This window comes from Grampus griseus (genome assembly GCF_964374135.1).
Source record: "Grampus griseus genome assembly, chromosome: 5".
In the NCBI taxonomy this organism is placed as follows: Eukaryota; Metazoa; Chordata; class Mammalia; order Artiodactyla; family Delphinidae; genus Grampus; species Grampus griseus.
The window spans coordinates 127640545-127654003 of NC_138998.1; the positions used below are offsets into that span (position 1 = coordinate 127640545).

The 13459-nt window shown below is 34.2% G+C and overlaps 1 long non-coding RNA gene across 1 annotated transcript; it reads right to left on the bottom strand.

The window, feature by feature from the left end:
* Positions 1-476: 476 nt before the first annotated feature.
* On the bottom strand, positions 477-11083 carry LOC309823433. Its single transcript, XR_014296831.1, has 3 exons — positions 11063-11083; positions 5889-5965; positions 477-560 (listed from the first exon to the last, which is right to left on the bottom strand). It is a non-coding gene; the product is annotated as an uncharacterized lncRNA (long non-coding RNA).
* Between the last annotated feature and the right edge of the window lie 2376 nt (positions 11084-13459).

A 13459-nucleotide genomic window follows, 5' to 3' on the forward strand; every position in this document is an offset into this window, starting at 1 on the left:
GGATGCTTCTTACTATAAGTAGTAAAGGGAAGAAATCTGGGCAGTCAGATGAGCAGATGAAACATTCAAAGAAATGTTTGTGAGCAGATGAAACATTCAAAGAAAAAATGTGGTCATCCTGGTAGTCATTTTTATTGTCTTTAACCAGTACTGCAGAGGTCTAAGACCTAAAGTAAATCATTTTTTCATTTACTCCACTGACTTTGATGTAATAAACAGAAAGCTGATCTGAGGTAGCCTTTCAAATTACTTATATATACTGTAGGATTACTCCAACATCTCAGATGATTTTCCAAAATAAAATCATGTAAGCCTGCAGACCAAATATTTTTATTGATACACATTTCACCTTAACACACATATACCTTTAGGGTAGAGGTTAAAGCACCTAGATGTTCCTAACATGGTCCACTAGTCTCTAAGAAATAAAGACTTGGGGTCATTTTTGCAATCCATCAGGTGTGGTTGAATCTTTTCTCCTGGCATCTTCCTAGACCATCACTGTGGCCTGGATCCAATAGGAAATCACTCATTAGAGCAAACTCCAAAAACTTGATCTTCTAGAGGGAGGAAAGCAGAGGGAGAGAATACTGTGCTTCAGTGAGAGTAACTGGATGGAGAAATAAAAGGTAATACTCCCATTCTGTGGTTGGTTCCTCCAGGAATTTTGCTGTTTATATCCTTGATAAGATTGCCTGTCTGCAAATTATAAAACATCAATATGTTGTTTCTAGATGTGATTAGTATGTATGCTGGTTTGACTACGTCATCAAAAGTGGTTATAGGTTTTATCGTATTGCTATGCAAACTAGGCATCCCTAATGTATTGATGCTGATAAGTTTAGTGGTGTTGATTACTACTGAGGCAAGAACTGAACTTAGAATCATAATTCATATATTCAAACACTCTACAACTTTGCTGTGAGACACTATAATGTAGTAAAAGACATCATCTTTGAGATCATATGGTTCTAAATTCAAATATACTTATACGATACACACACACACACACACAAAAATTAACCTCTTTGTGACTTATTTTACACACATTTAAACTAAGAGAAGTAATATTTTCCCTGCAATATTATCTTGAGAATTACAGATAAATGTTATAAAATGCATGATGCACATGGTGGACACAGAATAAAAAAATTATTAATATTATGAAAACAGGAAAACACAACAGAGAAAATCAAAGCCCAAGTGTTGGGTTTGAAATGATTAACAAAGTATATAAACACCTAAAAAGACTAATTTTTAAAAAGAAAGGAAGGTAGAATGGAAAGAAGTGAAGAAGGGAAGGAGGAAGGAAGGAAACATCAGTAACCAGTTACCAACATTAGAAATGAATGTGGGGACATACCTACAGATCCTACATCAAATGGTTATTAAGGAAATATTTTGAAGACATTTATGTTCAAAATAATTCAGTAAATTTGACAACTGAGATAAATAGATAAATTCCTTGAAAAAAAAAAAACACAACTCACAAAAACTGATGCAAAGTAAGAGAAAAATCTGAATAGCACTAAAGAAATTGAAGTCATAATTTGAAACCTTCCCACAAAGCTACAAAGAAAGCTTCAGACCAAGATGGTTTCACTGATGAATTCCATCAAACATTTATACCAGTCTTGAATAAACCCTTTTAGAATATAAAGGATGAGGGAATACCTTTTCAACTGATGTTATGAGATCAACACAGCCTTAATACCAAAACCTAAGAAGGACATTACAAGAAACAAAATCCCTAATGAATATACATGTAAATATTCTTATCAAAATATTAATAAGTCAAATCCAGCAATATGTAAAGGGACAATACATCATGACCAAGTATTCAAGACTGACTTTACAACTGTAAATCAATCAATGTAATTGATTAACAGAATAGAGGAGAAAAATCATGTGCATATATCAATGCATGCAAAATAAGTTGAGAAATTCAACAAAAACTCATGAAAAAAATCTCAGTAAACTAAAAGTGCAGGAGGACTAACTCAATATTATAATAGACATCTATTGAAAACCTACTGCCAGTGAAATATTGAACACTTTTTCAAGATTAAGGATGTTGACTTTCACCACTTTTATTTAGTATCGTTCCAGAGGTTCTAACCAATGAAATAAGGTTGTAAAAATTGAGTAAGGTCATAAAGATTGGAAAGAAGGAAATAAAAGTGTATTCAGACATGATTATATATATAGCAAATCCTAAGGAATATTGTTGATGTTCAGAATATCCCTAATGTCAAATTAATTCTATGCTAAGGAATGAAAGAAATATCCACTTATTGTTTGTATGCTTTATCGGTTAACATATTCATCAATATATTACAGGTTGTATTTGACTATTACTTCCATGTAGAAGAGGAATATTAATTCAGGAATAAAGCATATGTAGGTTGAGTACCTACCATCAAAATTGGCCCTACCCTCAAGGAGTTTTCAGTCTTGTAAATTCCAGGGCTTGCTTAATATGGGACTTGGATCACACTCACATTTTACAAGTAAATTCACAACCAGCTAGTATGTATGTTGGTTCTGCTGCCCAGGAACTACAACTTACTGGTCAGCCTCCCCACTGTTATCATATACATAAATCTATTGTTCCATGACCATTTACTAGTCAGGTGGGATAATAAGTACATCTGAGAAGTGACAATTCTTGGGTAGGATAGGGTCCTAAAGAACTTGTCACCGAACACAAGGCAAAGGAAAACTATTATTCAGATTACCTTTAGATAATCTTCCTAGAAAATAGATTTCATATAGCTCTTTTATTGTTTCCAATTTATAGAGGAGGGCAGAATACCATCAGAGTAACAATTTACAATTTCAGGAGTCAGAAATTAAAGGCCTGGGACCATAATTTTAAAACCTGTGCAGCTTTTAATGTTATTCTTTTTACCCTCATGCCATAGGTCAGGTTGCCCAGGAAACAAACTAGACAGGGATGTGTATGCAGGTGGTTAATTAAGGACAGTCCTCAGGAGCACCTGTAAGGGAGGTGGGAGGAGGCAGCAGGACTGATCAGAGGGAGAAGTTGAACCATGATGTGGTTGCAGTAGAGGCTATCAGTGATGCCAGGGAGCTCTAAAGCTGGTTGGTCCTTTAATGATGGGTAAAGGGGGCCATCTTCTTAGCACCTTTACACCTTCTCATCAACCAGTCATTGAAGGTGGGCTGTTCCACCCTTAAGGTTCATAACCATAACCATGGGCAATGTTGTTTCCTTTGGCAGCGGGCAATTCCTGAAGGTGGACTCAGCTGTGCGCTGTCAGCAGGTAACATTCTTTGCAGCAGGAAGAATGAGTGTCTTCAGTGCTAAAGGGAGCACCCAGTAATGTATAACAACATCCTGTACACCCCACAGTAAATTGCAATAAAATTCTGGAGCAGAAGGAATCTGTGTGTTTCAATGAAGGCATCTAAGAAGTAGGGGTTTATGGAGCTGCATCTCACATTGAAGCCAGGGGATGGAGAGAAGAACTAGAGGCGCTCCCAAGCAGAAATGAGCACGCATCAGGCTGTTTGGGCACCTGATTCTAGAAAGAAGCAGAAGCAAGGAGTAGGTCCAGGTCTAAGAGGCAGCCCTGATGCCAAGCAGTTAAAAAGTGGTTGTGTGCAGAGCTCCCTCACATGTGACAGGGAAGCAATGACTCGAATAGATAGCAGAGCACTGTTCCTGAGCCCCATTTATGGCTCAGGCTGTACTTCTTGATAGACTGGTAGGTCATGGGAAAGCCAGAGCTTCTGGTGATGAGGTGGCAGCCACTTCAAGACGCATTGTTAGAAACTACTAAAAACGAACGAGAAACAGTGGCTATTTCAGTAGGAAGAACTGGAGAGATAGAAGATATATTTTCATGCCTTTCTTTTTATAAACTCATGGGGCTAAATGTAGTAGAATTAAAGTGATTTTTACTTTTTTTGTGTGTTTTTCTGTATTTTTTTATTTTTTAATTTATTTTTAATGTTTTTATTTTTTTTTACTGAAGTATATTTGATTTACAATGTATTTTTAAAATAGAGTAATTGAATTAAGTATCATCAGGGTCAGCAAAATATTACATAAGAAAGGTTATATGAGAGTGTCACTTCCACCTTACAGCCATTCTACCATGCAAAGTACTCTTCTGAGCTCAAGCACTACTTGGGCCATCAAACTTTCTTACCTTGCTTTCTTTCTATTTTTATTTTTATTATTATAGTTACTAGTATTTATATTATTATAACACATAATTAATACATATTATATAATATATGGTATATTTTGCAATTACGTATTTTATGTATAAATGTAATATTTTATAATTATGATACATAATTGTTTTATATACTATTATATTTATATAAATTAATATTTATTATTCTATTGTATTAATGCACCCTATTTATCCTTTGCTTGATCTATAATAGTCCTCATAGGTTTCAATATTTTTATCCCAAAATGCATGCATTTAGGGTGAGTTAGCTAAAGAAGATAGCTTCTATAGAAAATGAAATTTTAATCTGGAAGAAATGAAAATTGCTTCATCTCATATGGAGAGAAACTCACTCCAAAAAAAAAAAAAATGCAAACCCGCCCTAATGTTGCAAGACATGTCTTTGGCAGTGACCTTTTTTGTGCTGTGTAGCCACTGGGTTATCTAGAGCCCTGTTGGGTGAGCCAGAAAACTTGGAAATGTTCAGATAAGTCAGGGTCAATGTGACCTTTTATGTACTCAATTCTTGGGAAGGTTGCTAGTTTAAAACGTCTCTGAACGTAAACAAGAGAAATAGTTACTATTCCAAAACTGAAACTAAACTAACAGGTTGGAGAAGATCATTTACTGCTCCAGAAATTTGCAAAAGGAGATGAGGGCTGTATAAATTTATGACAGTTTTATCAAATAACTGAAATGCCTTGCATGTGAACTTTATTTTGAACATGCTGATAGTTTTCATATAATTTCTCTGTATTATCTATCAGGTTGTTAAAGTGTTTTCCATATGCAAAAATTAGTTGTAAAAAGCATCCAGACTATTATTAGTGATTGATTATTCAAGAAAAAAAGCATAGCTCTTTATGTCATATGAACAAACTTTGGCTCTGATGGTCATGTAAATACGCAAGCTGAAACATATAGGGTGATAAAAGCTGAAGAGACTGGAATATTAGAGTCAGCTTGCTGAAGTAATGTATGTCCACTTGATTTCTCAGGAAGCAATGAAATATGGTGAAGGAACAGGGGTGATATAGAAGAGACCCAGAGAGAATACTTTAAAACATTTTTATAACTTAAAGTGAAATGGTCAGATGATGTTGTCTAGTATTTTAGAGCATGGTTTTGAAGCCAGACAAGTGTGAATTTACAGCCTGGCTTCCCACTTACTCCACACATAACTTACGAATGCATTCCCTCTGAGCCTCAGTTTACTTCTCTGTGAGCTGGGGATTAAAAGATTGCCTCGTTCATAGAATTGGTATGTGTAATAAGTGAGATAAAAATGAAAAGCAACTAGCAACTACTTATTATTGTTGTTAGAGTAAATGAGTTTTAATTGTTACATAAGCATAATAAATGGTAACTTTATTACGAAAATTGAAAGCAAAATGTCTAAACAGGATATTGTGTTTCACCTCCTTGGCTAATATTTTTTATAAAACCTGCATTTAACAACTAATATATAACATATTTTCCTTCCAAATGCAAATCTTAACATTTTATCGCATCGTTTAACGTTCCTTTTGTTTCTACCAATCCTACCAAAACAACGTATTTCTTCCTCTCCCTAATGATTAACCTCCAATAGGATATATGAGGGAAAATCCAGCACCAGCTGCTAGCCTGATGTATTTTGCAGTTTCTAAGAGAAAAAGGAACAGAAACACTTGTTCTGACCATGCTATAGCTCCCAGGGCTGGGATGGCACCAGTAGGAGTCCGTGTGCCATGGTGCTCAGCACGGCTCTGCCAATCCTAAAAAAAAGAAGAAAAAAAAAAGGTGTGTTTATATTGGCTGATTCATTCATGTTTTTTTAAAAGGAGCAAGTATTTATTGAACACTCATTATATGCCAGAGCACTGTATGGATACAGATAATAAAATATATATTCCTATATGAGTAAAACATACTCCCTTATTTCAGAAGAACCTATGACTCAAGTTTCAGGCAGAAACAGATTCTCGACATGCTACATTAATCAGTTATTTTTATTTTATATCGCACACAAGGTGTTGTTCCACTCAACATAAATATGGAATATAATAGAACTATAGCTTTTTCATTAATAAAATTGAATTGTAGCATATACCATGCAATTTAAGATCAAATTCCTATTTTTAATGTTTGCACTAGCCATCTTAAATACTTTGTGGAAAAAAGTTCAACTAATAAACAATTCAATCTCTGTTGAATAAAATGGGTTAATGAATTCATTGACAATTAATAATATAATCATAGAATTAGTTGAAATGGTTTCAAAGACTACCTTCCAAAGGCCTAGATGGTTTCAGGGGTGAATTTTTTTCAAATGTTTAATATATAATGTTTTGTTATTCAAACTATCCCTTATCTTACAAAAAAAAATTCATTATGTATAATCATATTAGTAATAACAAAATTTTATATATCACAAAAAATTACAGACAAATGTCACTAATGAGTATAGATTTTAAGGTACTAAATAAAATATTTGCAAATAAAAGTCATACAGTAAAACTTTATAGGTATAATTTATCACAAGTCCAAGGAGAAAAATCATATGGTTTCCCAATAGGTACCCAAAACTTAATTTGTAAAAGTTAACTTCTATTCCTGATTGTTTTTTTTTAAACTTAGAATAAGAATAGATGACTATTAATTTAATGTAGAAAATTATACACATTTATGTATATATAAATAAAATAAGCAAAAATCAGGTCTAATGGTGAAATTTAAAAGCATTTCTATTAAAATCCGTCACAGGCAAGATGCTCATTTTTCCATAATTATTTTCCTGTAAGTACCAGTCAATGAAATACAGTATAAAAATAAATGAAATGTGAAAATATTAAAGGGGAAGAAAACACCACTACAATTATTACAGGTGATATAATTTTATATCTAGAAGCCCCAGTTGGAAAATTAGTAAACTCAGAAAGGTGACGAATTGTAAAACTAAAATACCTATAAATCAACAGTTAGTTGGAGTATTCCAGTCTCTTGAAGTCTAGTTAATATGAGGCATTCTATGCACTGTGGAAGTTCAAAGCCATCCTCAACATTCTTTGTTTTTTTTGGGGGGGCGGGGGGTACGCGGGCCTCTTCACTGTTGTGGCCTCACCCGTTGCGGAGCACAGGCTCTGGACGCACAGGCTCAGCGGCCATGGCCCACGGGCCTAGCTGCTCCACGGCATGTGGGATCTTCGCGGACCGGGGAAAGAACCCGTGTCCCCTGCATCGGCAGGCGGACTCTCAACCACTGTGCCACCAAGGAAGCCCCTCAACATTTCTTTTTAATTTCCAGGAGGCTTGTGTTCTCATAAGCACATTTGGCTCTGCGCTCCTGTTTTGACATGGGCTATGTCTCTTGTGTTAGAAAATTGTATTAAATAGTAAGAATATAGGCTTTAAAATAGAATTGTATACAGAAACAGTATTCATGTACTTATTTTTCACCCATGTTAAAATCAGGTATCATTTATAAACCTGTTAAAGAAAGAAGCAAAATATATTCTCTCTTCATTTTTTGATTGTTTATTGAAAGAGAAATGGTATAACATTTTAAATTGAAATAGTATGTCCCTTATTCTTCATTCAGTAGAGTGTTTATTTCATAAATCTTAAATTTACTGAGAGGAAGAAATTTGTTAACTCTCTTAAAGAAACAGCATGCTACTGGAATCTCCATAAGACAAGATTTCCCTTTTATACCTCTTGAAAATTCTCACTACAGATGTGAGAGATGTTTGAATTGAATGTTTAACCTGTAAATAATATGATCATAATTTCATTAGTTCATTAGTTTTAACTTGCATGCTACAAAGCTTGTACTTTTTTATTTCATTTCAGTTATCTTAATAAGCTGATTTGTCATCTCAGCATTACTTGAGAATCTGTGAACATTTTAAATTACTAATAGTGTCTTCAAAATGTGTTCCATAAGACACAGGACAGAGATTCATTCTTGGGAAAAATATTTTCTAGAGAAAAATATGTTTGAAAGTAGTTCTTAAAAAGAAATAATTTTGAGTAGCTCTTTTTTAAAAAGTTTTCCCAGTGATTAAACAAGCAAAATATTTGAAAACAATGTTATATAATTTGCAAACATGATATGCTCTTTAAAAATACATAAATCTTCTCTCAAGACTTTCTCTCTTTTTAGATATTGTTGATTGATTCTGTGTGCATGAGACCAACACTATGTGAACTGATTTGAACAAACTCTTCAACTTATTCATCAGTCACCACTCAGGAGAGTAACACATATGAGAAAAAGAAAAAGACTGATATTTCCCGATACGTACTTACCACTTGGGTTTCTACTAAGATCATTTACATGTGTAATTTTATCCATATTGTCTCAGAGAGGATGGTGAGTTTAAGACATTTGGATGATATCAAGAGAATCTAGAGTGCAAACCTGAACCTCTTACCCTTCTCTCCAATGATGACTTGTGTTGCCTTTGCATTTTCATCTGTGTAATTTATTCTACTCACAAAATAAGAAAGAGTTCTATCACTGTCTATTTTTCTATTATCTTTTTAATTGTGGCGTAATTTACATAGAGAAAAATGCTCAGCTTTTAAGTGTAGAATTCAATTAACTTTGGCCAATGTGTACACCCACATAACCACAACCCAATGAAGATACAGAGCACTTGCATCACCCCTGAAAGTTCCCTCTCTTCCCTTTTCCAGCCTATCCCACTCCATACCACCTCTGCGCAACCATTGTTTAGATTTCTGTAATATCATATAAAGTCACATAAAAGGAGCCATACGGTATGTTCTCTTTTGCACCTGGCTTCTTTCACTCAACTTAAAGTTGTGAAATGCACCCATGTTGTTCTGTGTATCAGTAGCTTGTTTCTTTTTTCACTGAGTGTTACTGCATTGTATGATCACGGCACAACTTGTTTATTCACTGGTTGATGGTTATTTGGATTTTCTTTTCTGTTTGAGTTTATCATGAATAAAACATCCATGAATTTCTTATATAAATGTTCTTGTGGGTGTATGTTTTATCTCTCTTGTATAAATGCATAGGAGAGGAATTTCTGATAGATATTTCTTTAGTTTTATAAGAAACTGCCAAACCATTGTCCAAAGAGGTTGTACCATTTTATTCTCCCACCAGCATGTCTGAGTTCCAATTTTTCCACATCCTCGCCAACAGTACCATCAGCCTTTTTAATTTTAGCCATTCAAGTGGGTGTTAAGTGCTATCTCATTGTAGACTTCAGGAAAATACATTTCCCCGAACACTAACGAAGTTGATTATCTTTCCATGAGTTTATTGGCTGTTCATGTATCTTCTCTTGTGAAATATCTTTCTGTTTTTTGTCTTTTATATTAGGTTTGTCTTTTATTATTGAGATTTAGGAGTTTTAAGAATATTTTTAATACAAGTCTTTTGTCAGATATATGTACTTTGAATATTTTGCCCAATCTATGGATTGTCCTTTCAATTTCTTAACAATGTCTTTGATAAACAGAATTTTAATTTTTCTAAAATCTGACTTACAATTTTCCTTTCTTATGGTTTTTTTCCTTCCACATCTTATTTAAGAAATCTTTGTCTATCCTGTGATTGTGAGGTATCCACTATGTTTTCTTTGAGAAGTTCTATAGGTTTAGCTTTTACTTTTTGGTTTATGATTCATGCCAAATTAATCTTTGTGATTCATTACCTTTAGACGCTGAGATTTAATAACCAGAATCTCACTTATTTGACCTTGAAAGTTAATAAACCCTACTACTTTGTTGAGTAGAACAACCTCCCTTAATATAAAGTGAAACTCACATAAAACCACAATGAAAAGCAGAAACAAGCATAACTATAGTCACCTGACATCAAAATAATCCAAGGTCAGGGTCTTCTCACCTTAGACCCCACTCATCTGCCCCTAAACAGAACTCCCTTTCACAATATACTGCTACTTTGTCCTCCCATCTTTTACTTTATTCTATTTCTGACAGTTCTTCCTTTCCTCCCGAGGAAAAAAAATCAAAATATACCATGTTTTATGAAAAAGATCAAAATGTAAAATCACCTTCCCAAAGATGTGTTTTTGAAGTGGGTTTTCTTTGTGGAATGTTTGATTTGTAATAAGCATTCATATTCTGAGTAAATAGAAAATCCTTGTTTCACTCTTCTAACAACTTCATACTTCAAAAACCTGGGAGTCATCTAACTCCTCCTTCTATCTCAACCACACATTTAGCATTGTCAAGTAAATACAGGTCACCCAGCTACATTTGAATTTCAGTTAAACAATTAATAATTTGTATGTGATCCAACAATTGCTTGTAACATACATTAAAAAAATTATTTGTTGTTTATCTGAAAATCAAATGGAAGTGAACATCCTGTATTTTTATTTGCTAAATCTGGCAACTCTACCCACATCCAATTCATCACCAAACCCACTAAATCCTAATTTCTCAATATTTCCTAAATTAAACCCATTTATTTCCATCTCTACTATTCGTACTCTTGGAAAAGACACCATATTTATACCCAGATTGCTTTAATGACTTCCTTACTAGCTACCAATCTCTATTCTAAACATTCTTCACTCTCTGTTAAAGCCATAAAGATTCTTTTAAACACAACCCTGATCACATAACACCCTCTTCAATCATTCCTATTGCTTTTAAGATAAAGTCCAAATTCCTAAACTTGGCTTTCACTGCTACATCTTACCTGTCCAGGTTATCTCTAAGCAATCATGATCTTGTATTCTCCATATATTCCAGTCATTTTGAAAAAACTTTCAGTCTCTTGAAGAAGCTAGACCCTTTGGTTTTAATATTCACACATGAATTTTCTTCTACCTAGAACATTCTTTCAGCCCATGAGTCTCACTCACCATTTCTGCTGGACCTTGGTCTGTTTTCCCTTAGATGATATATTATTTTCCCTTCCCCTGCTCTGCTCTTATTCAACTCTCTAAACTGATGTTGTAATCACCCCCTATTTACCTATTGATGAAGGAGAGATTCCTACCCTCCAACTATGGTGATGGCTGAACCCTGACACCCAACACAGGACAGATAAGACTGACAGTAGCATTAGTCACAGATACTCATAGCCTGGGAACCAAAGACATTGCACAGAGACACACAAGGGTTGCACTTGGGTGCAGAGTGAACAACCAAGGTCTGTGGGAGGCAGGCTTTGCAGTATCAAGAGGGTGAGGTCCCCCTGGTTACCACAGGAGGATGTGATTGGCTTGTTTGAGTTACTATGTGGGCTGGCAGAGAACACCATCTCTACTCAGGATTAAGCAGGAAATGTGCCTTGTCCCCTTGATAAGAAGAGTTGTTTGACTAAAGGTCAATATCAATGGGAGAAGAGTGGGGAGGAGAACTTGCGATTGGACCATTCAAGGCCCTCTCAGTTTCCTCAGATGTCAAGGCAGCACATAATATTGGACCTTAATTTTAGGCCTTACACCATAACTAATGAACTTGTAAGGATGTACAACATATCATGCCTCCATCCAAAATGACACCTGAAAAGGATTAGATTTACCTCTCACCAAAGTCAGAAATGTAATTAAATGTAATGTCAGCCCAGCAATCCCACTCCTAGGCATATACCCGGAGTAAACCATAATTCAAAAAGATACATGTACCCCAATGTTCATGGAAGTACTATTTACAATAGCCAGGACATGGAAGCAACCTAAATGCCCATCAAAAGAGGAATGGATAAAGAAGATGTGGTACATATATACAATGGAATAGTACTTAGCCATAAAAAAGAACAAAATAATGTCATTTGCAGCAACATGGATGGATTTAGAGATTGTCATACTGAGTGAAGTAAGTCAGACAGAGAAATACAAATATCATATGATAACACTTATATGTGGAATCTAAAAAAAGGATACAGATGAACTTATTTACAAAACAGAAGTAGAATCACAGATGTAGATAACAAACTTATGGTTACCAGGGGATAAGGTGGAGGGGAGGGATAGATTGGGAAATTGGGATTGACATATACACACCACTATATATAAAATAGATAACTAATAAGAACCTACTGTATAGCACAGGGCACAATACTCTGTAATGGCTGATGTGGGAAAAGAATCTTAAAAAAAAGAGTGGATATATGTAGATGTATAACTGATTCACTTTGCTGTACACCTGCAGTACACAACATTGTAAATCAACTATACTCCAATTTTTTTTTTTAATGTAATGTCAGGAAAATTGTCCAACAGTTAAAAATGGGCAAAAGAGATTACTGGTTGTCCTTTCAGTGGAGTTATGGAAGCCAGGGGTTATCTGATTCTTTTTAACTATGTACATTTGATTCTATTTCTAATGATTAGGTGATTTTAAAGCTCTGCAGAGGTAGAAGTCACATTGCAGAAAACTGATGGTAATGTAAATGATTCTTATTTATATCACTGCAAATGAAGTTTGTTAGTAGAAATGTTTATCCCCAGCCTGCAGATGACCCTAAACGTACATCATGAGATTATATTTTATCATCCTGTAGGATATTAATCAGTTTTGTTCCACCTATTAGTAAATTCATGTCAGCACTCCTGATTATGTGTGTGTATATATGTTTATATATTCTTCAAATTTTCATTTGAACAAGTTTGAACATCTTCCTGGTTCTCTCATTAATTAGGGAGTTTAATATCATCTTTGATACATGTTTACATTTTCATGAGTCATGATTTTACCTTTTTGAAAATTATATCTTAGCAATGAAGATAACCATGATTTAAAAGAAAAAAATATATCTTAGTAAAGGAAATACAAACATACTTAAATGTAAATGTTGTCTTGAATGAGGCAGTGAAACTAAGATTTTTTTAAATTTTATTAGTTTTTTTAAAATAATAGGCTTTTATTAGATTTTTACATTTTATTTAATTTGTGAATTTAAAATGATAAATATTTAAGAGAACTAAGTAAACATACCACAAAAAAATAAAATAAAATGGGACAGGAAAGATATATGTGTCCATTTAAAAAGTGTAGCAATTTTTATTTATTTTAAAGTATGCATATTCGCTAGTCCTTAGTCTAACACTAAGGGCATTAGCCCAGGTCCAATCCTTTGCTTGGAAATACTGAAGAATGTTTCACCCTCAGGGAGTGCAGAAGGTTCCAGTTTTGCTTTCTTCCAAATTCAAAGTTTGACTGTTCACTCTGGTGACTGAACTTTCTTTGAAAAAGATTAATTCCAAAACTCCCCTTACCCTTAAAGTAGCTTAGGTCACACCTGACAACTGCAA